General features: G+C 40.4%; 1 protein-coding gene across 3 annotated transcripts in view; it reads right to left on the bottom strand.

The window, feature by feature from the left end:
- SFMBT2 (Scm like with four mbt domains 2) overlaps positions 1 to 20,293 on the bottom strand; it is a 295,043-nt gene extending 274,750 nt beyond the window's left edge. The window contains exon 1 of one of the 3 annotated variants that reach the window (XM_072653415.1): positions 19,942 to 20,293. The gene's annotated coding sequence lies outside the window, so the exon portion shown is untranslated. Of the gene's footprint in view, positions 1 to 15,831; positions 15,928 to 17,499; positions 17,681 to 19,941 lie in introns of those variants that run through there. The other 2 variants (XM_072653416.1, XM_072653418.1) reach the window with 2 other exon arrangements.
- Positions 20,294 to 21,420: the final 1,127 nt, after the last annotated feature.

Raw genomic sequence — 21,420 nt, 5'->3', positions numbered from 1 at the left:
CACTCCTAATGTTCCTACCATGGCACGGACTACGGCCAACACAAGAAACCTCATGGGCTTGGGTTTCACAGTCTGGAGCTAGGGGCCTCTCCTAATTTCCAAAGGCAGGAGTAACTCAGTCTAAAGTCTTCCCCTAGTCCACTAGAGGCAGAAGGCTGATTATACAGATCCATGAAAAAAAAGGAAAGGGAATGAGGGGAGGGACAGAAGATGCAGAGCTGCCAAGGAAGGGGCTCTTGTGTCTGTGGGAGAGGTGCTCTAAAAACCTAGCTGGAGTCGGCTCTCTCCCCATGGAGTTTATTCTGGGCAGAGAACCAGCCAGGCCCCGCTACTTTACCAATGCCCTGTTCTCAGGGTTCTCTGTAGGAGGACAGGATAACACAGCAGCAAAGGGGAAAGTGGTCAAAAATTAGGGGGGAGTTTAGAGTCAAAGCTCCTAGGATACAGGGGGGAAAAAAGGGGAAAAAACAAAAAGTTCACAAGAAAAAAGAAATCTGGCTCCCAAGCAGTGAGACAAATTGGGAGACTCTCAAAATTCAAAGAGCACACTGAACAAATATTAAGGAAGACAAACCCAAAATTCCCAAAGGGGAAAGAAAAAATCCTGTAGACTCCCAGAGATCCAAGAACAAATAGGAAGAAACTCCAGAATGATTCAAAAGTCAAACAAAATTTCAAAAGAAGGTATCAGCAAGGGAATTGGGTTAGAAATCAAAGATTTCAAAGCAGAATTAACAAAGACAACAGAATAAACAACTTAAAACACAGAAAATCTCTTCAGAACTTTAGAGTGACTAAACAAAAGAATGCCAGATTTGGAATTCAAAAATACTCAAGTGGGGAAAAAAAGTGACAAAGAATATAGCTTTGAGACTTCTGGGTCACCTGAGCAACAAGAAGGTAGACTAGCCATTTTCTTTGATCCTCATAACCTCTCATTCCTCTTCAAAACAAAAACTGTGCCCCCAAAATCAAAAACTTCAGCTGTCTCTATGGTCTAAGTCACCAAGAACAGAAAGAACTTTAAAAAAAAAAAAAATGAACTGATGCTCACTGACCCCCAGCTCACTCACTGCTCCTCTCCCATTTTCTATCCTACCAAGAATGAGCCCACATTAACAGACCTAAGGACACCATACAGGCTTACAATAAAACTCACCCCTACAACTCAGTTCCCCCTGCCTCTGTCCAGTGCCTGGAAACTGCAGCTCCAGACTGAAGATATATGCTCCAGCTTCAGTAGCCAGCAGAAGCAGAAGCCTGCCAGGGGCTACAACCTGGAAGTACCAGAGCTGCAAAGCTCTGAACTGCGAGTGAACAAAGGTACAGAGAATGGGACAATTCACAGGGACAAGACACCATGCTGTGTTGTACTTCATCAAGATGAAGGGGAAAAGCACTTCTAGGGTCAGTTCTGACTGCCCAAAAGTTAGACAGGGCAGAAACTTAGACTGATAAACTGAATTTCCCAGAAGGAAAGGAAGCTTAGATGCTTTGAGATCCAGCCCCCAAGGAAACCCATAGTCAGAGGGGAGGGAGGAATCAGAAAAATGAGTGGTAGGGAAAATAAAGGGAGAAAAAAGATTCGAAGTACCAAAAATTTCGGGAAGAATAAAACTCAAAAGACCATGAATAGAAATAGATAAAACAACAGGAAAAACAGCAACAACAGAAGGAAATGTGACCTCCAGGTCTAGTAAACGAGTTCAAACATCTGAAAAATTGCTACAAAATGAAGGAAAATGAGCCAACACTTGATAAGAAAGAGAGCCCTGAGGAGTTTGAGGAGAATATGGAACCACAACACACTGAGCCTGAGTGGTTTAAGAGAGAAACGGTAATTATGAGAAAAAATTTATAGCATGCAGAGCAAAATGATATGCAGTGATCACCAAAGAAACCAGAGATTGGGAATGCAAATACACAAAAGAAGTGAAGAAAAAGAAAACCACAATATTAAAAGAAAACATGCTGACAATATAAGCAAAATATACTGATCTCTAAGACACGATAAAGAAAAACAACCTAAGAATCACAGGTCTCTCAGAACACAACAGGACAAAAAACTTTAACACTGTCATGAAGAAAATAATAGATGAAAACTGTCTTGAATTTCTAAATATAGAAAATGAAATTGCTATTGAAAGAATTCACAGATCACCGCTAGAAAAAAAAAAATAAGGCTGCAAATTCCAAGAAATGCAGTTGTTGAATTTAGCAGTTCAACTCAGAAACAACAGGTTCTATAAGCCATCAGGAGAAAGGAAAGGGCATTCAAGTAACGCAAGACTGTTCCACACTGGCTGGAAAAAGTATGGAATAATGCTTCTAAAGGGTAATGGAGCTCAGGATGCAGTCTAGGGTGACCTATCCTGCAAATCTGGGCTTAATCCTACAAGACAAAAGATGTTCATTCAAACACAAAGAGTTTGAAACACTTTTAGAAAGAAAACCAGACACACACAAGCATAAAATAAAGATCGAGAGAAGAATCTGTTATGAGAAAAGGAGCATGAGTGGTAATCATGGTCTTGGACTAAGTTAAGGCTAAAAAGATTTAATTAAAAGAGATAGGAAAAGTACACTATGTGGCAGTCACATCCAGAAATGCTGTTTTGGACTATTTAAAATAACTAGATGGTATAAGTCTGGAATATGGCAGTGGTATAGGAAATGAGTTAGTGGACTTGAAAAACTATGGAAAGACTTGAACTTCTGAAGGAAGGAGCTATCCACCCTCAAGAGAAACAGAGGGCAAATAAATATAGTACATTCTTACATAGATGCATATGAATGTCTATGTCTATATGTGTATACATAGATGCATGTGAACATGTCTGCATATACACACAGATGCATATGAATGTGTGTCTACATATATGATTATAGATATCTAAGTGTGTATGTACATAAGTATATGTATTAAGTGTATATGTGTATGTCTATGTGTATATATGTATGTGGACATACATATATACATCTATACATGTACTTAATTGTAGCCTTCTGGGGAGGGAGGAAGGGAGAAAAAAAGAACAAAGTAAAAAGTGCCCAGCAGAGAACAAAAGAAAACTTGCAAGGAAGCAAAGATGGACAGTTCTCAGCACAGTATGTAGTATTTATTATACAGGCTTTCTTGAAATGAAAATTTATTGCTGCACATTTTGAATTCTCTCATGTTCTGCTGTGCATATGGCAATGCTTTTTTTCTTTTCTTATTTTGTATTTAAGTTTCAATATTTAAATTTATAATGTTTCTTTTCTTATTGTATATTTATGTTTTAGTATTTGAGTCTAAAATTTAAAAAAAAAAACTAGAACTGAAGAGATTATCTGCTTTTCAAACACCTCTAACAACAGAAAGACAGAGAGCAAATGAATGCAGCAGGCAGGCAAGGACAGCCACAGAGTGACTTCTCTTAGAGACTTTTTTCCAAAGATGAAGGTGGGTATCTGACGGAGGCAAGAGTGAAGAGGTGCGTATGGGTATTATGGAACTTAGCATTTGATAAACTGATAAAAGCCTCTGTCAGTCTGATTGAAAAGAGAGCAGAAAATCATATCACCAAAACAGCAAGAAGTAAAACCAGAAAAAATAAAAATAATCAGAACATATTATACACAGTTACATGCTAATGACGCTGAGAACACAAAAGAAATAGAAGAATACCTTCAAAAATATAAAGTATCTAAATTACCAAAAGACCTAAAATTCTTAAGTAATCTGATCTCAGAAAAGGAAATAGATTTTGCTGTAAAGGAACTACCAAAGGGAAAAATTCTTCGTTCTGATTCATTCATGGGAAAATTCTATCAAACTTTTAAAATTGTTATAGAAAGCAACCTGCCAGAATCCTTTTACAGAACATAGTCCTGCCCAAACCAAGGAAAAACAAAACACAGAAAAAGAACTATACACCAGTATATATATGTATGTATGTATGTATGTATGTATGTATGTATGTATATGGCCTGCATATATACAGACCAGTCAATGGACACTGACTCAAATTTTAAAATGCTATAGAACAGACTACATCAATGTGTCCAAGAAATCATTCCCTATGACCAGGTGGGATTTATTCCAGAGATGCAAAGATAGTTCAACATTAGGAAAACAATCAACATCATTCATCATATTAAAAATCAGAACATCCAAAACCACAGGATCATCTCAACAGATGAATAAGTATACGTGACCAAGTATACTTTTACGCTAAAAACACTGAAAAGAACAGACATAAGACCTTTTCTCTAAATATCACAAAAAATAGCTAAAAAACCCAAAATCAATCATCATAGGCAATGCGGATACAACAGAACCTTTCCCAATAAATGTGGGAGTGAAACAATTCTCACTTTCCTCCCCCATGAACCTTCTATTATTTAATACAGTTCTGGAAATGCTAGCAATAGAAATAAGACAAGAAAAGGAATTAAAGATATAAAAGTGGGTAAAGAGTTATGACATAAGACTGTCCCTGCTTGCTGATGATATAATGTTTGTTGGAAAACCCTAGGAATACTCATTGAGACAACTAACAGTTTCAGTAAAGTTTCAGGCTACAAAATGAATCCTTAAAAATCAATATATAATATCAACATATAATAATGACAAAACACAAAAAGCAATAATAGAAAGGGAAATTCCATTCCAAGTAACTATAAAATGCATAGTGTCTGGGGAGCAACCTCATCCAAAGTACAAAAAAGACTTGTATAGATTCAATTACAAAAAATTCCTTCAAGAAATAAAGAACTTATGTAGGTGGAAGAATACTCAGTGCTCATAGCTAGGCTGTGCCAATATAATAAAAATGACAATACTACCAAAATTAATTTACACTTTAAAGCTATACCAATCAAATTACCAAGGGGACACTTTCCAGAGATTAATGAAGCAATAACAAATTCATCTGAAAAAACAAAAGACCTAGAATATCAAGGGAAATGATGAAGTATGAATAAATGGGGAGTACATTTCCAGACCTCAAAACTATATTATAAAGCAGTAGTCATCAAAGCCATCTGGTATTTCTAAAGAATAAATCAATGGAAAAGACTAGAGAAAAAAAGATTCAGAAACAAGAGAACTCAATAATTCAGTGTTTGATAAAGTAGAAACTATAAATTATCTAGAGAAAAACTCCTTATTTTATAAAAACTTCTAGAAAAATGGAGAGCATAAATTCGCCTAAGAACATCTTACACCACATTCCACAATACATTTTAAATAGATATATGATTTTAATAATAAAGATCATATTATTAAAAAATTAAATTAAAAAGATCATAAAACTCTAACAACTATGGTTAGGAGATATAGTCTTAACCAAACAAGAGATAGAAACAATTACAAAAGACAAAACAGATTACTTTTGAGTATTTGAAACTGAAAACTTTCTGCAGAGACAACATTAATGAATCTCAAATGAGAAAAGAAACGGTCAAATCGGAAAAATATTTTGTATCAAACTGCTCAGATAAGGTTTCCAAGATATATGATAACAGCCATTCCCTAGTAGACAATCATAGGACAGTTTATCAAAAGACCTGCAAAAGTATTCACAACCACATGAAAAAATGCTTCTGATTACTAATAAGAGGAATGCAAAACAAAACAATTGCAGTTTCATCTCGCACTCTGCAAACCGGCAAAAATGACCTCCAAACAGCAAGTCAATATTAGAGAGGTTATAAAAAGATAGGCACACTAATACATTATTGGTGGAGCTGTGAAATGGTACAACCATTTTGGAAAGTAATTTGGAATTATCCAAATAAACTAAAACTATTCATGCCCATTCAAACAAAGATTTCATAATCAGGCTTATATATACCCTAAGAAAGTCATATGTAAGAAAAAATTTCCCATATAATCCAAAATATTTATAGCAATACTTTTTGTTCTAAGTTAAGAATTGGAAATAAGGTAATGTTCACCAATTAAGGAATGGCTAAACAAATTATGGTACATGAACATAATGGAATATTGCTAAGTTGCAAGAATTTAGGTATGTGATAACTACAAAGCAGCATAGGAAGATCTATATAAATTGATACAGAGTGAAGTAAGTAGAGCCAATAAAACAGCACACACAGCAACCACAACAATGGAAATGGAAAGAATTAGGACACACCAAAATATCAAAAGCAAACATAACAAGTCATAAAGTCCAAATAAGACTCAAATGAAGAATTAGGAGAAGATACCCCCAAATCTACCTCTTTGTGCAGATGGGAGATATTGCATGTTTTCAGACTTTTCCAATGAATTCATCAGTTGTGCTGAGTTTTTATTCTCTCTTTAAAAAATATTATTTGCCATGTAGGATGTTTCTCAGGGAGGGGGAGGGTTTTATGTTATCAGAAAATAACAATGAAAATATAAAAAATAAAAGAACACATGAATTCTCTGCAAGCCAAAGTAACTGAACTTGAAGACAACATGTGCAGAGACAAATTAGAGGCTACAGTTCTCCCAGCAGAACATGATAAACTTTACAAACCTGAATACCATACTCTTAAGAAAGTCATCCAGAATTTTTGAATACAGACAATAAAGCACAGGTTGAATAAAACCACAGATCACTACCAAAGAAAAACTTTACTCCTGAAACTCCAAGGCATGTAGTGGTAACATTTCAGAATTTCAATACCAAACAACAAAGACTGCCAGCAACAAGGAGAAAGGTCTTCAGCTATGAAATAGCCTCAATTTAAATCACTCAGTCTTATTCATAGTCAAGAAATCAAAGAAAATAACAGAACAGAATGGTCCAAAAAGCAGAGGAACCCAAGTGTCAACCCTAAATAACATTCTGCAAACCTGCGTCTAATGATTAAAGGGAAAAGAAAGATTTTCAGCAAGAGAGGCATTTGCAAGATTTCTGGAAGACAGAGACAGAGGCAGGGAGAAGAGAGTGGAGAAGGGGGGAGAGCGTAGAACATCCAATTCAAACATCCCAACAATGGTAAATAAGTATAATTGTAAAGGAAAGATTAAGAAATGGAATTCTCTCATATCTATAGAAGATTTTTTAAAGGAAATAGACTGAGCAAAGGAGACAAAAATGAGAAATAAGAGATCTAAGAGGCTCGAGAAATTTGGATGATCTTAAGCAATCAGGAAACAGGAAAAAAGAACTGACGCAATAGTCTTTGGGCTCAATCCCACTCTAAGTATACCACTATCGTTTTCGTGGGCCACAACAGTGGGAATCCCTCAAACCAGGAGAGAGGAATGTAAAAGACAGAGGGCAGCTGAAGGTATATAACCCAGGGGTGGGAAACCTGCAGCCTTAAGGCCACATGCAGCCTTCTAGGTCCTTAAGTACAGTCTCTCGACTGAATCCAAATTTTATAATTGTATAAATTCAGATTCAGTCAAAAGGCCACACTTAGGGATCTAGAAGGCCAAAGGTTCCCTGTCCCTGAATAACCCCACCAAGCCTATAGTAATTCAGTGTCTTAACAGTAGTGTTAGTAGAGTTAGGTAAAAGCAATAGAGGGAAAAGTCTGGGATAGGAAGACTGGAAGGCAGGCCTCTCCTTTCAAGAAGAAATTAAAAGATGCTATTAAAGAAAAAGCCCAAGGGAGCAGGGTTGGGAGAGGGAGAGTGCGTATCTGTAATGAGAGCTTTATAATGAATGGATTTTGTCTATGGTCAGGGTTCTTCATCTGGAATCTCAAAAGTCTGTATTTCAACACAGCTGGTTTCTTTTGTAATCCTTAGGTATTTCATGTCATGCATTTTTTTAAAAATTATTTTGAAAAAAGATGCAAAAGCTTCATCAGTATGTCAAGGAATCCATGAGTAACGGACTAGAGGACCTCCTTTTCAAAGGAAGGTTAGTACTTCCCAAGACAACACTTCACCCCAGGAAAGAGAATGAACAGGTGGGGTTTGGGAGGAATGGGGGTGGGTGTCTTGCGACACAGACCTAGGGCTAAGATCATCTTAATAACAATACTACTGTGCTGTAAGAAATGAACTCAATGATCTTAGAAAAACATGGGAAGACTTGCACAAAATAATAAAGAGTCAAATGAGTAAAACTAAGAGAACACAGTATACTGTAACAGCAATATTGTTTTAAGAACTTTGGGCAAATACGTCATTTTGACTATAACAGATATCCAGATTAACTATAAAGGACATGTGAAGGAAGACACTGTCTGCATCTAGAGAAAGAACTCATGAATAGATGTATTGAATAATTTTACACATGTGTGTGTGTATGTGAGTGTATACACACCTATTTGTGTCAAATGGTAGGGGAGGAAGAAATTTACATAATAACTTTATTATATCGAGTTGTACAAAATAGACTGGCAGTTTCATGTTGCATCTTTTTTACTACATTATGTTATGAAAATGCTTATTTTATTCCATAAATTAAAAATAAAATATGAAAAAAAAAATGATGATCGGGAGGGGAAGGAGAAAGTTTTAACCACATGCTTATAGGGTAAGGAATGGATAAATACATTTTTAAAAACAGAAAAATCAAATGAGACTTGTCATAAAGGTAACATATTTACCTTAAAATATGATCTGTTTTCATCACTGTCCTGTGAGATAGTGGGGAAGAATACTAATTGGCCATTTAAAACAGGAGTCACTAATAGAGTGGTAGAGTAGAAAGAATACCGTATTCGGAGTCAGAGAACCTGGGTTTGTTTGAATTCTGGCTCTGTTGCTAGAAACTTTAACCTTCTGTGCCTCAGTGATCTCATCTGTAAAATGAGGTGATTAACTACATCTCTCAGCTTTCTTTCTATGATCTCTGAAACCTAGAGAGCAGTTTTTAAGTAAAGACAATTGTGGAAATAAGCACTTCATTTAGAAGTTAGGAAAGCCCACTTCAAATCTCAGCTTAAATAAGTCTGGTCTGTGTAATCAGAGACAAAGTCATTGTACCTCATATATCCCAAATTTCTTTACCTATGAAATAAGGGATAATACTCATACTATATCCATCACAGGGTTGTTGTAAGAGTAGTGGCTTTGTAAAACTGATAAAATACTCTTTAAAACACATCAACTTCAGAATTCCACGTATCTGGTGTATGCTAACCACCAGACCACATTTCCTTTCCGTCATTTCGAAGAATATAGGAATATGAAAGCCAAATGATTCTCTGAGAATTCTGCTACTTCCACTTGGCAAACATTGATTTTTCTCTTGTGCTTTGAAAAGAGCTGAAATTAATTTTCATTCATATAGAGTAAAGAACCTTTGTTTTGTCAGCATCACTGCCTGAGGTCAACTCTGCCATGGGAATAGGGTCTATGAACAGCTGATGAGCCAAGAGAGGAAGCACAAGATGGTATTTATGTAGGGATAAGATAAATACCAGCTTTTGTTTTTTGTCTTTAGTTTTCTTAGTGATCAAGAAAATCAAATACAAAAGAAAAGCCAAAAACTTAAGTTTGAATCCAAAGTCTGTTTTCATCAGCTGCCAACACTTTTTAGAAAAAGAAAACGCCAGCCCCTCCCCAGTGTCTTTTGATTTCTGTTTTCCCCCTCTTCCAGAAGACCATTTTCTTTGTTTTTCTTGTTTATGTATTTAATGGGTAGGTACCAATACTGACAGAGGAAAAAAAATGAAATCAATTTATAATCAAAATTGAATGCTGCTCAGTACCTCAGCTGCAATTTCAGAAATTCAAGTCCTTTAAAATCTTTAGTGGCCAAAAACTCTCACATCTCGGCCCTGTGTGCTACTCAACCTTTTTTCAAAGTTCATTTCCCCCACATTACCATTTATAATTCAAGTCACACAGGTCAGTGAACATCATTTTGGTCTACCCAAAATCATATTAACATTAATGTTTCTAGAACTCAATATGTTCCTTGCACACAGTAGACACTTAATAATTAAATGAATTAAATATTGTAGAGTTGATGCAAACATTGGCCTGATACATTAAGTGGTAATGCATTGAGCAGCAAGGCCATTTGTTGCCTGCTGTGCCTCCAATAGGACTGCCTGGGCATCTTGCTACCTCCTGCCAGTAATTCCCTAAATGAAATAATGGCTTAATCAACATACCACTTTCTGGTCTAACCCCATAGTAAAATTAAGGCCTTTCAAAAAAACACCAAAAGTCAAAACTAGCCTTTAACACTTTGGATTAAAATAAGCATTTAAGGAAAATTTTGTATGACTAAAATTATCTATTTTACTTTTTATTATCACCTCTATCCCTCATAAAGCTAAAATTTTCCTTAGTCACAGTTTCACAAAGTACCTCTATCCATTCTCCTCCAATGTTTTTATGATATGACCATTTCAATTGAGGTCACATATTCATTTGGAACTTATTGTGGAATAAGATAAAAAGTATTAACCTAAACTGAATTTAAGCCAAACTGCCTTCTAGTTCTCCCAGAAGTCTTTGTTGAATAAGGAATTCTTATTCCAGTATTCCAGTTTTGCATTCACACAACAGGAAAGCAACTTTGCTCAATTGCTTCAGACTCTAGCTTGGCTAATCTATTCCCCATTGGTCAATTTCTTTATTTTTCCATCAGTTTCAAGTAGAAGCAGCATGGCACCACAGATAGAGACCTAGCCTGGCCTCCTATTCAGAAAGACCTGAATCTCACTTATACTGTGTCACTGTGACCTTGGGCAAGTTCATCTCTTTCAACACCAGTAGTCTCCAAATTTTTTGATCATGTACCCCTATCAGTACTTTTTTTACTAAGGGGTATATTGAAGGTTTTTTCCTAACAGCACCTCCATACCTTCTGCTACGGGTGTCTGGCTAGGGTCAGTTAATAACTGCTCTGACAGGCCTGCACCTCACTCACAAGTGGCAAGACTGGGAATTTGCACAAGGAAAGGAAGATGTGTAGAGGATTATAGGTTTGCAATGGGTAAACGATAGCTATGGTTGAGTGGGACAGTGGGCATGCAACCTACAGTGGACTTCTCATACACTACTTGGGATATTACCACCACCCCCATCTTGAGACAAACCCCAAAAACAACTCTCTAAAAGCATAAATGACAGATGCTGAGAACGCTGGGAGAATGTTATTTCCTATTATTGGTACAGGACTCCCCATACTAATGAATCACAAACGAGTCTAAAAATAATTTGATAAGTCCTGACTGAGTTCTGGTAATGCTAAACCTACTTCATTCCTAATTTCTGTCATTATTTCTCTTGAGATGCCTGATCTTTTGTTCCTCCAAATGAATTTTATTATTTCGCCTAGTTCAAGAAGTAACCTATTTAAAGCAGTTTGGTGGCCATGATGCTAAATCTGAATCAATGCAGCTATACTAAAAGGAGAAGCTATGGCTTGCGAAAAATCTTTGCAGCAATCTCTGAGAAAGGGTTGATATCCAAGACATAGGAAGCCCACTATAAAAATATAAGAAGATCCATAAACAAGGGGTCTAAGAATTGGAACAGGAAGTTTTCAAGGAGAATAGCACACTAACAACCACACAAAAGAATGCTCAGAAGCACTATTAAGAGAAATGCAAATTTACACAACCCAGAGGCTTCTCCTCCACCTATCAGGCTGGGAATGGTAATAAAAGATAATAACTGCCCAAAGTCAAGTACACTAATGCCTTATTGGGAGAGCTGTGAATTGATTCAACCTCATCAGAAAATAAGAACAGATATTTATAATAATACTTAAAGTTCTACAAAGTATTTTACATACACTTTCTCATTTGATCAGCAAAATAATCCTATAACTTAGGTCTCATTAGTAACCTCATTTTATAGATGAAGAAACTAAGCTTTGGAGAGCTTAAGTGACTTGCATAGGATAAAAAGAATCCAAGGTGCAATACCAATCAATACTGACTCCCAAATTCAATGTTCTCTCTATTATGTCATGTTGCCTTGATAAACAATACTGAAATATGGTAGAAAAGTTATTGAGTTGTACCTTCCCTCTGACCCTAGTCATACCACTCTTCTAGGTATGTAAGTCAAATTCGTCAGACACTGTGAAAGGTCCCACGTACACACACAAAAGAAATACTTTTAGTATTATTTTACAAATTGTGGTATATGAATGGAATGCAATCTACCCCGCTATAAAGAAGGGACAAATCATGAAGAATTCAGAGAAACTTGGTAGGCCTCAATCAACTGATGCACAGCACAGTAAGTTGAGTCAGAATAATTCATATAATGATCATAATAATGTAAATTTAAAAGAAAAGTAAAAGCATCATAATTATGACCACTACTTGACCTCAGAGGACTGATGGTAAAACATGTTTTCCTCTTCTCAGTAGTGGACCATGACTAAAACATGGCACATATAGTTGGTCAGACATGACCAATATCTTTGTTTTTCTTTGTTGTACTTCTTAGTAACAAAGGAAGATTCTATTAGCAGAAGCAGTCCAATAAGACATTTTAAAGTACTTTAGGCCAGTATACAGACAAAATTATTAGCATAATCAAAAGACCATCCCAATCATTTTTAATCTCCTTACCCACCACCCAGCCTGATGTCTTTTTCTTGACCTCATTAAAGGGGCCGTGTCTTGGCTATTTCTTAAACAGGTCTATTCAATGAATGGGCCTTACCTCACCCTACACGAGCACCTGGATAGACCTTGGCCTAAAGGGCCCAAGGTCTCTTAGTGCATCCTGGGTCCTCTCCACTCATCCTAATGAATATCTGGTCACTGGATTCAGATGGCTCTGGAGGAGAAGTGAGGCTGGTGACCTGCTCAGCCTTCCCTCACTCAAAACAATGTCACGTGCAAGTCATGTCATCATTTCTCTGATGGCATGGTCTTCTTCAGCAACAAAGGATGAACGCAACAATCAATCCTCACCCACCAGACATAGCATCCTTGCTTTTTAAATGAGCAGCAGACAATAGAATAATATTGCCCACAGACCACATATGGTAGCAAAATCTACAAACATGGGAATTTAGACTCTTATTTACTACTTAATTTTGACTGAAATGGAAGAAAAACTATCAAACATAGCAGAAGAATGGGTCTATTTCAATAGTTTGGGTTTTTGTTTTTGTTTTTTAAAGAAAGGCTTTTCTTAGTCTACAAAACTCCATGAAAGAATTCACAGGATGAAAATATCAGTGAGGAGTTACAGTCATCTTTGTACCTTCTCAACAGTTATAAGGTGCAATTTCATTCCCTACCCCACCTTGCAGAATTTTTTATTACAGTAACTAAACACTATGTATCTAGACAGACATATCATTTTTATAAAAATCAAAAAGATATGAGAAAGAAAATAAATACAACAGCCCCATTCTCAAACCAGTGTCAAAAGATGGCATCTTGTCATGAGAATAAATGACATGAAAGTGAAGACAGTTTGATTATTATGGACTCCAGATAGCTGCCATTTATAAAGATGCCAAGAACTATAAAAAAATTATGGCTTTTTTTTTTAAGGAATACAGATGACAGGGGAAAAGAGGATGATAATGCATAAAATGATATGCTTACTATACTTATCTTTCAACACTAGAGCTAAGAGTTTTAATGGGATTATTGTAGAAAGACAGCCACTAGGTAGTTATCCCTGGCTCTCACCCTAGGACCAGCCCATCTTTTTCAATCATATCTCTTTGATGACTGTACTTGAGTCCTCTACACTTCTTTATCATTCATAGATGTTGCTATTTGCTCATACTCACCTTACACGCCTCTCCATTGCCCTCTGAGTGACATTTATTATTAATTCCTCAGAGACTATAGTGTTCTATGACTCATAGACACACAACAATTTTGAGTAGTAAGCAACTTTTAAAAGCTACTAAGATTTCATGTCTTATTCCAAGACTGCCAGCTGAAAAATCATCCCTGGTTTACAGTATACATCTCTCCTAATAAACATCTGGAATACAAATATGGTTAATGCATGGCCTTATTGTCTACATTATATCATCTTTCTTATGAACTGGCTTAAGGTTTGGGGGTTTGGAGGTTTTTTTTTAATCCTTTTAAACTTTTAAAAGGAAAGGAATAGGAATGAAAGTCTTGGGCTTTACATATGATTCTACTGAAAAGTAGAACAAGGTGTGAACAAAGTGGGTCATCAAATCTTCATCTTGAGAATTATTTACAAGTAAAATATGGATACTCAGTAGTCTCAAATGATTCTCCATGAAGAATGGTTGCATCAAGGCCTGGCATGGTGAGAACTGAAGCAAGTCTCATACTTCTCAAAGGATTTTGGACCCTCAGACAAACACAAAATGATTTATCCCATATTCCTACATCATCTATGAACTCTCCACTTTAAGGATTTTTTGGTTTTGATTTCTCTAGCCCTCTCTAGTCTAGCTACATGCTCACAAACTTATGAAACCTAAATCATAAAGTTAAAGATGAACTAATCCAACCACCTTCCAAGGATTAGGTTGGGCTACATTAAAGAGACTACTATGTCACACTTATATTACCTAACTTCAGTTCAGAAGATAAGATTGTTTAGGTATACCTACTACATAGGTTAATAAACTCAAAGAGTTATAGAACAAGAAAGGACTCTGGAGACCATCTAGCTCAACTCTCATTTTGCAAGTGAAGAAACTGAAGTCCACTGAGGTTAAGTGACAACCCCAATCTTCTTCAACAGGATCTCAGCTGAACAGAAACTATGTCCAAAAGTCTGGCATGAAAAAGCTGGTGGTAACCCCAAATGTGCATTCAAATGCTCACTCTTGCTCACAGAGACACCATGTAAATAAAACCTTTTTTTTCCTGGTAGCAGATAAGCTAGAGAGAAGCTTTAAGGTCTAGCATGATCCCTGAATGTTCTTAATTACATGCAGAGAATTCCTAAATTCCCCAAAGCACACTGCAATTGAAGTATATCCTTCCCTTTCACTTATTGCTAAAAACAAGGTTTCCATCATATAGCATCCTGTACATATAAAGTAGGGTGGGGAGAGGGGAATAGAGAATGATTACTGAAACAAAGCTGGAGATGCCTCCTTGGCTGGTTCGGAGAGGAATGGGTTGGGGTAATTTAGAATTCCCCACAATAAATAAAGAGGGGAGAGGGAAAAATCCTAAGCCACCAAGTCTTCCTCTAGAATTCATTCTGCCATTTAAAGAAAAAAAAAACCAGAAAGCACGCAGCCCAGAGTTATTTATAGCCAGGAGTTAAAAATTAGTCCATAAGTGCTTCAAGAAAAGGTGAGGATAAAAAAACTCTTTCCAATCAATTTCTCTTCATCACTGGTGAATTTCAGTTCCCAGCTGGACAGCCTATCATAGTTACAATAAGCCTTGGGTGGCGGGGGTGGGGGAGCTTCAGCTATTCAAAAACACTGGAGGGAGGTGGGGAAGAGAAGGGAGGGGAATGAGAGAGGAGGTGATTTGAGCTCCCACCATTACCAAGCCCTGGGGGTCTGAAATTTTCTCCAGGGTGTTTCTGGCAGAAACAGCTCAGAACCCAAAGGGCTTCAAGATCACAAATATAAGGCCTCAGGGGCTGTCAGGTTCTCAGTTTGGGTGGAATTTGTGATATTGTAAAAGTATGGTACTGTACCAACGGAGCACACAGATTTAATATACTTTGTAGGGCACTTTAGTGCTGGGGAGGGGAGAGTGGGCAGTGGAGGGGAGGAGTTCCTTCCTTTTAGGGGTAAACCAGTTTTTTTCTAAGGAAGGTATACAAGTGGGCCGGGGTATCAGATGGAAAAGCTAAAGGGGGGCGGGGGGAGGGGGGAGTAACACACCTCCTACACTAGCCAAGGGCGTATTCCCCGGCTCCCGGCAGTTCCCCATCCTTTCCACTCTCCCCTTCCCCCATCCCTCCCCCTCTTTGCCCCTCCCCTGTAAAAGGCATACCAGATTTAAGCCCCCTCGCTGGGTTTTCCACCTGGATGAAAAGACTGATCCATTTACTTGGTGTAGGACACAGGCTTCGCCTTCTCAGTTTCCAAATCGCTACTGGGTTAGAGGCATATTAGGGGGAAGGGGGAGGGTAAGGAAGAGAAAGGAGAAGCGATTGATCCCGATTAAAGCAGGTTCGGCCCTACGTAGGAAATCGGTTTCCCACCAATCCGCTCGGATTCAGCCGCGTCTGCGCTACTGCTGAAACTGACAAAACGTGGTGCGAGGGAAGGCTCTCCTTGGAGCCGGGGGCTGTCTCCTCTCCACGTCCTTGCGCCGGGCGAAGGGGGCTTGGCGAGGAGGGGGGCACGGAGTCCAAAGGAAAAACATACACATCTACGACGGCGGGGCTTCTCGGAGGAGAGGGAGAAGCAAAAAGTTCGTGTAAAGGACAGGGCTTTTGTTAGGAATGGCAGCCACTTAAGTTTCCCCCCAAAAAGTCACCCCCATCAAAACGTAATGTCTGGGGCCTCTCCTCCTCCCTAAAGCCCCCACTCAAGCCTGGAAATAAAAGATCCTGATGGCAAAGAGGGATTCGAATTCTGAAAGCGAAACTGCAAGAAGTTTAGGGATGCTCTTTCCTGTTTCCCTGGGAACCCCCCCCCCAACCTTTCCCCTGAGCTTTGAGTGTCACCTGTGGCCTCCCCCAGCAGAAAAAAAAGCCAAGTTCTGGCGCCCTGGGATAGGGAGGTTGGGGGGTGGAGATAGGAGAGTTCTTCGGCTCGTAAAGATCTCCGTTTCCACGTCATTTAATCCATTTATTGGCACCCGTTGGTTAGTAACCTTGCCAGTCAAAGAAACAGCTGAGCTGGCTCTCAGGGTAGCTTAGTTAAAGAGGCGGTGGGTCTGGCCCGACTTCTTAACAACCAACCCCTAGGTTTTCTTTCTCCCAAAAGAAAGAAAAGTCATAATATATACATACATACATACACACACAGACACACACACCCCTACACATACACGCACACGGATTCTAAGGAGTTTAATAAACACACGCACGAATGCATTTTCACCTCCACTGTACAATGCAAAAAAAAATGCAGGTTTCGTGGAGTTGGAGTTAATTCTTTGCTTGTCATAAGCGACGTCAGGAGGAGGGGAGGTGTTCCCGGCTGAAACTGCAGTTTACGAGCAAAGAGCCATTTTAGGCTGGTTTCCTACTTTACCAAAGCCTCCTCTGTTTCCCACAGGCAATCTGGAAGAAGGGGCGGAGAGAAGAGGGAAAGACGGGACGGGGAAGGAGCCAGGGCTGCTTTTTCCCGTTACCAGAGCTCTTCTTTTAGGCTTTCCTCAACTCCCGGTCCCCGCAGCCCCGAGGGGGCTGAAACGACGCTCCTTCCCCCGGGCTAGCCCGTCCCTCCTCCACCACCCCCGCAACACACACATTACACGCGCACGCCCACAGTCCCTGCGGCTCCCTCCCCGAAGACCCCCGGAACCAAATGAATGGCGAGGACCTTTCACACAATGTAAGCATCCGTTTAAAAGGGAGGAGGAATAGACTGTATCGATCCCTCCTCCCCCCACTCAAAATGCCCGCATCTACTCCCAACCCTGTCCAGAATATCTCTCTTTTTTTAAAGAAACCCTAATTTTGAGAAATAAAAAATGAAATGCACTAACTTTCACTTCTGCACGACGGTGCGCCCGGCTCGGCTCTGGTTAAGTTTGCAGACACTGCGGAAGGCAGAGCCCGGCTGGTCTACGCCCCCTCCCTCGGCTTTCCGCTCTCCCTCCCCCTGCCCTGCGCTAAAGCGCTAACCTGGCCCCTGCTCCCTCGGGGAAGGATTTCTCCGGCTACTACGCTAAGCGAGGCCGCGCGGCGACTCTCGGCGACCCCTGTCGGCGTGGCAAGAAGGATCCTCCGATAAGGGACCCGAGCCCCACGCCCTCGTCGTACAGGGGAGGAAACTGAGGCACCGAGAGGGTGCGTGACTCGCGCAAGGTCACACTGTTACGGTCTCAGGCACCCATCCAAAGCTTCTCCGGAATTAGAAATCATTAGGGTAATTCAGCTTTGGGGTTTGTTTCTGTGTTTGTTCTCTGGTTCTCTTAGTATGCACACACACCCCCATTTGGGATTCCTCTTCCAGTCCCTTCCCTGCCACGGGGTACATCCTATTCTGAATGAATGCTCTAGCTTTTTTATACACCCCCTCCCTCCCAACCCACCCCCCCAAACATCAAACCTGCAATTTCAAAGACACCCCCTTCCCCCACCCCACGGACCCCCAAGAGCAAACCTTTCCAAAGCCTAGCCCTCTAGGTACATCCAAGTCAACTGCAAGCCATGCCATCCTCTAGATGTCACGGTCCTCTTGGAGAAGGAAGCACAAACACAACATCAACTCTACCTACAGGAGGGACCTATTCCTCCATGTACCCCCTTCTCCCTCTACACCTCCTGCCTTCCAGAAAGCGCGTCTCCAAGTAACCAGGAAGAGCCTCCGTGCCCAGCATCCTGGACGCGGTGCTTCCAAGGTCCGGTCACACCCTCGGGGGCTCTCTACTTCAACGTTACTGCCCCCTCCACCCCCAGCCCCAGCTCCCTCCACACACACAGGACAGAAAGAGCAGTCCCGTTCTCAGCACAGCACGCTTCTTCGCACCGGGAGGACGGGGAAGAAAAGTCACCAGCGCCTCCGACCACCCTGGACAATTAGCCTCGTTTAATAGGGACCCCCTCGCTCCACCTACTGAGAGCCTTTGACAGCGAAGAGACCACAACGTAAACACAGGGAGAGGAAGAAGGGGGGGAGGGGGCCGAAGTTATCTCAAGTACATCTAAAGTAAAGATTGCCTCCATCATCGGGTATTTTCTCAGCCCGAAGGAGGGGAGGGAACTTCGCTGCCTTCTGCTCCCCCTCCCTTCCAGTAATGGACTTTACACACCGAGAATTTTACCGCGGAAAAAACTAGGGCAAGCTAGCCCCTGTCTCGCTTTCCCATTTAATTCGCTAAAACACCTCCTGGGGTAACCAAAGAGAGTGGAACCTAAAAGGTGGCATCTCCGGTTGGGTTTTTTCCCACTTCAAAATCTTCATTTTCAGTTTTTAAAAGACACCTTAGCCCGCCATGTTGAAACTGACACGATTTATAAATATTCATTTACCGCAGTTGTAGAGCTTCGGAGAAAACACGGGCTCTAGATTATCTGTCCAACGTCTCATGCACACACACACACACACACACACACAGAGAGACAGACACACACACCCCTCCTCCTCCCTCCGCTGCTCACCCCCTTATCAAAATAAATAAGCGGTGCAGTTTTTTGCTTGATGGGGGGGGGGAGGGAAAACACCAAGAAAAGCAAGAAAATAAACTCGACAACAGAGATCAAGTCTAGTCAATTCGAAAGAAAGTCACAGGAACAGGAAAGCCCCAAATGACAGGATATTACTTTAAAAAAAAAATAGAAGAAAAAAAAAGGAGAGCCCATCCATTCCAAAGCACCCTCCAGAACTAGTGGTAATTTCATTTTAGCTACATATGCAAATCCTTCCCAACACTACTTTAAAAAAATACAGATATACATATACATACATATATAAATTCACTAGCTGTCCTCCCAACCAAGCTAGCCCCCACCTTACCCTGCTGTTGCTCCCAATCCTCCCCCCAAAAAAAACAACTACCAAAGGGAAGAAGAGGATGGTGGTGCCAGTGTAAAAAAGGAATTCACCAGTAAAGGTGTAAAGGGTGCCACGGTGAGGAAGACGCAGTTTCCCAAAGGAGACACTTTACAAGCAGGGTGCTAGGTTCTCTTGCACACCCACCCTCGCTTTTCGGGTGGATGGGGGGGAAGCAAAAATTTTAAAAATTAAAAAAAAACGCTGCAGACAGGCAATCCAGGAGAGTTGGAGAGTTGGAGACTGGGATGTTTTCCTTCCACACATAGCCCTTTGCCCCTGGCCCAAAAGCTCTCCTTCTACTCACCCACCCTTTTTTTCTTTCTAAACTGAAAAAAAAAAAAATCTGCTCATCTGCGCGCTCAACCTGCCAGCCAGAGATTTCCTTAAGCATGCTAAGTCTGGGACGCCTGGAGAAGCAGCGACGTCTTACCTGGATGAAGTTTTTTTTTCCCCAGTCTCTAAAAGGGCAAAGCCCCCCTCAGCTCAGTGGTGAAAAGGCGATCTGTGTGTGTACGTCTCTCTGTCTCCCTCTCCCCCTCTCTCTCTCTCTCTCTCCTTCCCTTTGCTCGCTCGCTCTCTCTCTCTCTCTCTCTCTCTCTCTCCTCTCCCTCCCGCTCTCTCACTACAGACTCATTCCAATATGGCATCCTCCCTCTGCGCATGCCCGGCACTCTTTTTTTAAGATGATTTTTTTTTTTTTTGCATTCAATTCCTTCAATGACCTTTTCCAGCGGTTGCAAAATTTCTTAAACCCACTGGCCCGCGTTCACAACATTAGCTCCCTTTCCCTCCGCCCGCCCACTGCTTTCTGCTCCCCCCCTCCCACCGCACCCCACCCCACCCCACCCCAGTTCCCCCTTGGTAGACTTGCAACTGAAAGTTTACATCGCCAGCGGTGAAACTGACAAGTACAAAATGTAACTGAGTCGTTTTGGGTTTTGTCCGTTGGCTGCTCGCTTTGCTCTTTGAGTAATTTAATTTTTTTTATTGGTCCAAGTGTACAAACTTGCCAGTTCTTCGAAAGTTGGGGTGGTTGGGGTGCTTTCTTTTTTAAACTAATGTTAACAAGTGTGGGGAAATAACTGTAAGCAACTTTTGCCCCTCCCACTCTGTGGCGCCCAGCTTTGACTTAAACTTAGCCTAGTCCCTAGCAGGCTTTCAGAAACCTTTTTACCAGGGGAAGGGAGGAGACCGCATGGGGAAAACTTTCCCACCGAGTGGGAAATTAACTAGGTGTCCCCAGAGCTGTACTTTGCTGTCTTCGGGTTTGGAAAAGGGAAAACAAAACTGTTTAATTTATAATTCCAGCCCTAGGTAGGAGTTTGGGGCTACTAGCTGCACTCTTAAAAGTCCCTTTCAATGCTAATAAAACCCTATATGGTCAGTAAGGTGGGCTCAACCCCAGCTGTGCGTGGCACAAGGCTCTAGGTCAGGAATGGAGACGAGGCAGGTGTGGAGAATAGAAGGCAGATAAAACTGGAGAATGAAACATTAAAGACCCCGCGACAGCGAAAAATTACAATCCGAAGTTTGTCGGAGTTGAATTCATCTCAGGGGCGCTATATCCTGGACTTGGTTTAAAAATCAGTCCATTACCCAGAAAAGCAGTTTGGGAGTCGGGGTAGGGAAAGACGGTCTTCCCTACCCCCACCCCTTAGCTTGATTCCTGATTGATTGATTGATTGATTGATTGGCAGGAACCTAGTGAAATATCAGCTTCCCCATCCTGGGGATTTCGTGGAATTGCTAAATAGGACCAGGTGTTTTTGAAAGATTAGCTTTAGGTTTTGTCCGTGATTTGGGGTTTGGGTTTAGGTTTTCGAGAGAAAAGTGGGGTTTTGTGGTGGTTGACGTTTGAATGCTAAGGGATTTTTTTGTGTGTGTACTTTTTTCCCCTTGGGAAAGTTGA

The sequence above is a fragment of the Notamacropus eugenii genome, chromosome 3 (assembly GCF_028372415.1).
Source record: "Notamacropus eugenii isolate mMacEug1 chromosome 3, mMacEug1.pri_v2, whole genome shotgun sequence".
In the NCBI taxonomy this organism is placed as follows: domain Eukaryota; kingdom Metazoa; phylum Chordata; class Mammalia; order Diprotodontia; family Macropodidae; genus Notamacropus; species Notamacropus eugenii.
Note: the sequence above shows the minus strand (reverse complement) of the source record. Positions and strands in the feature narration are given on the sequence as shown.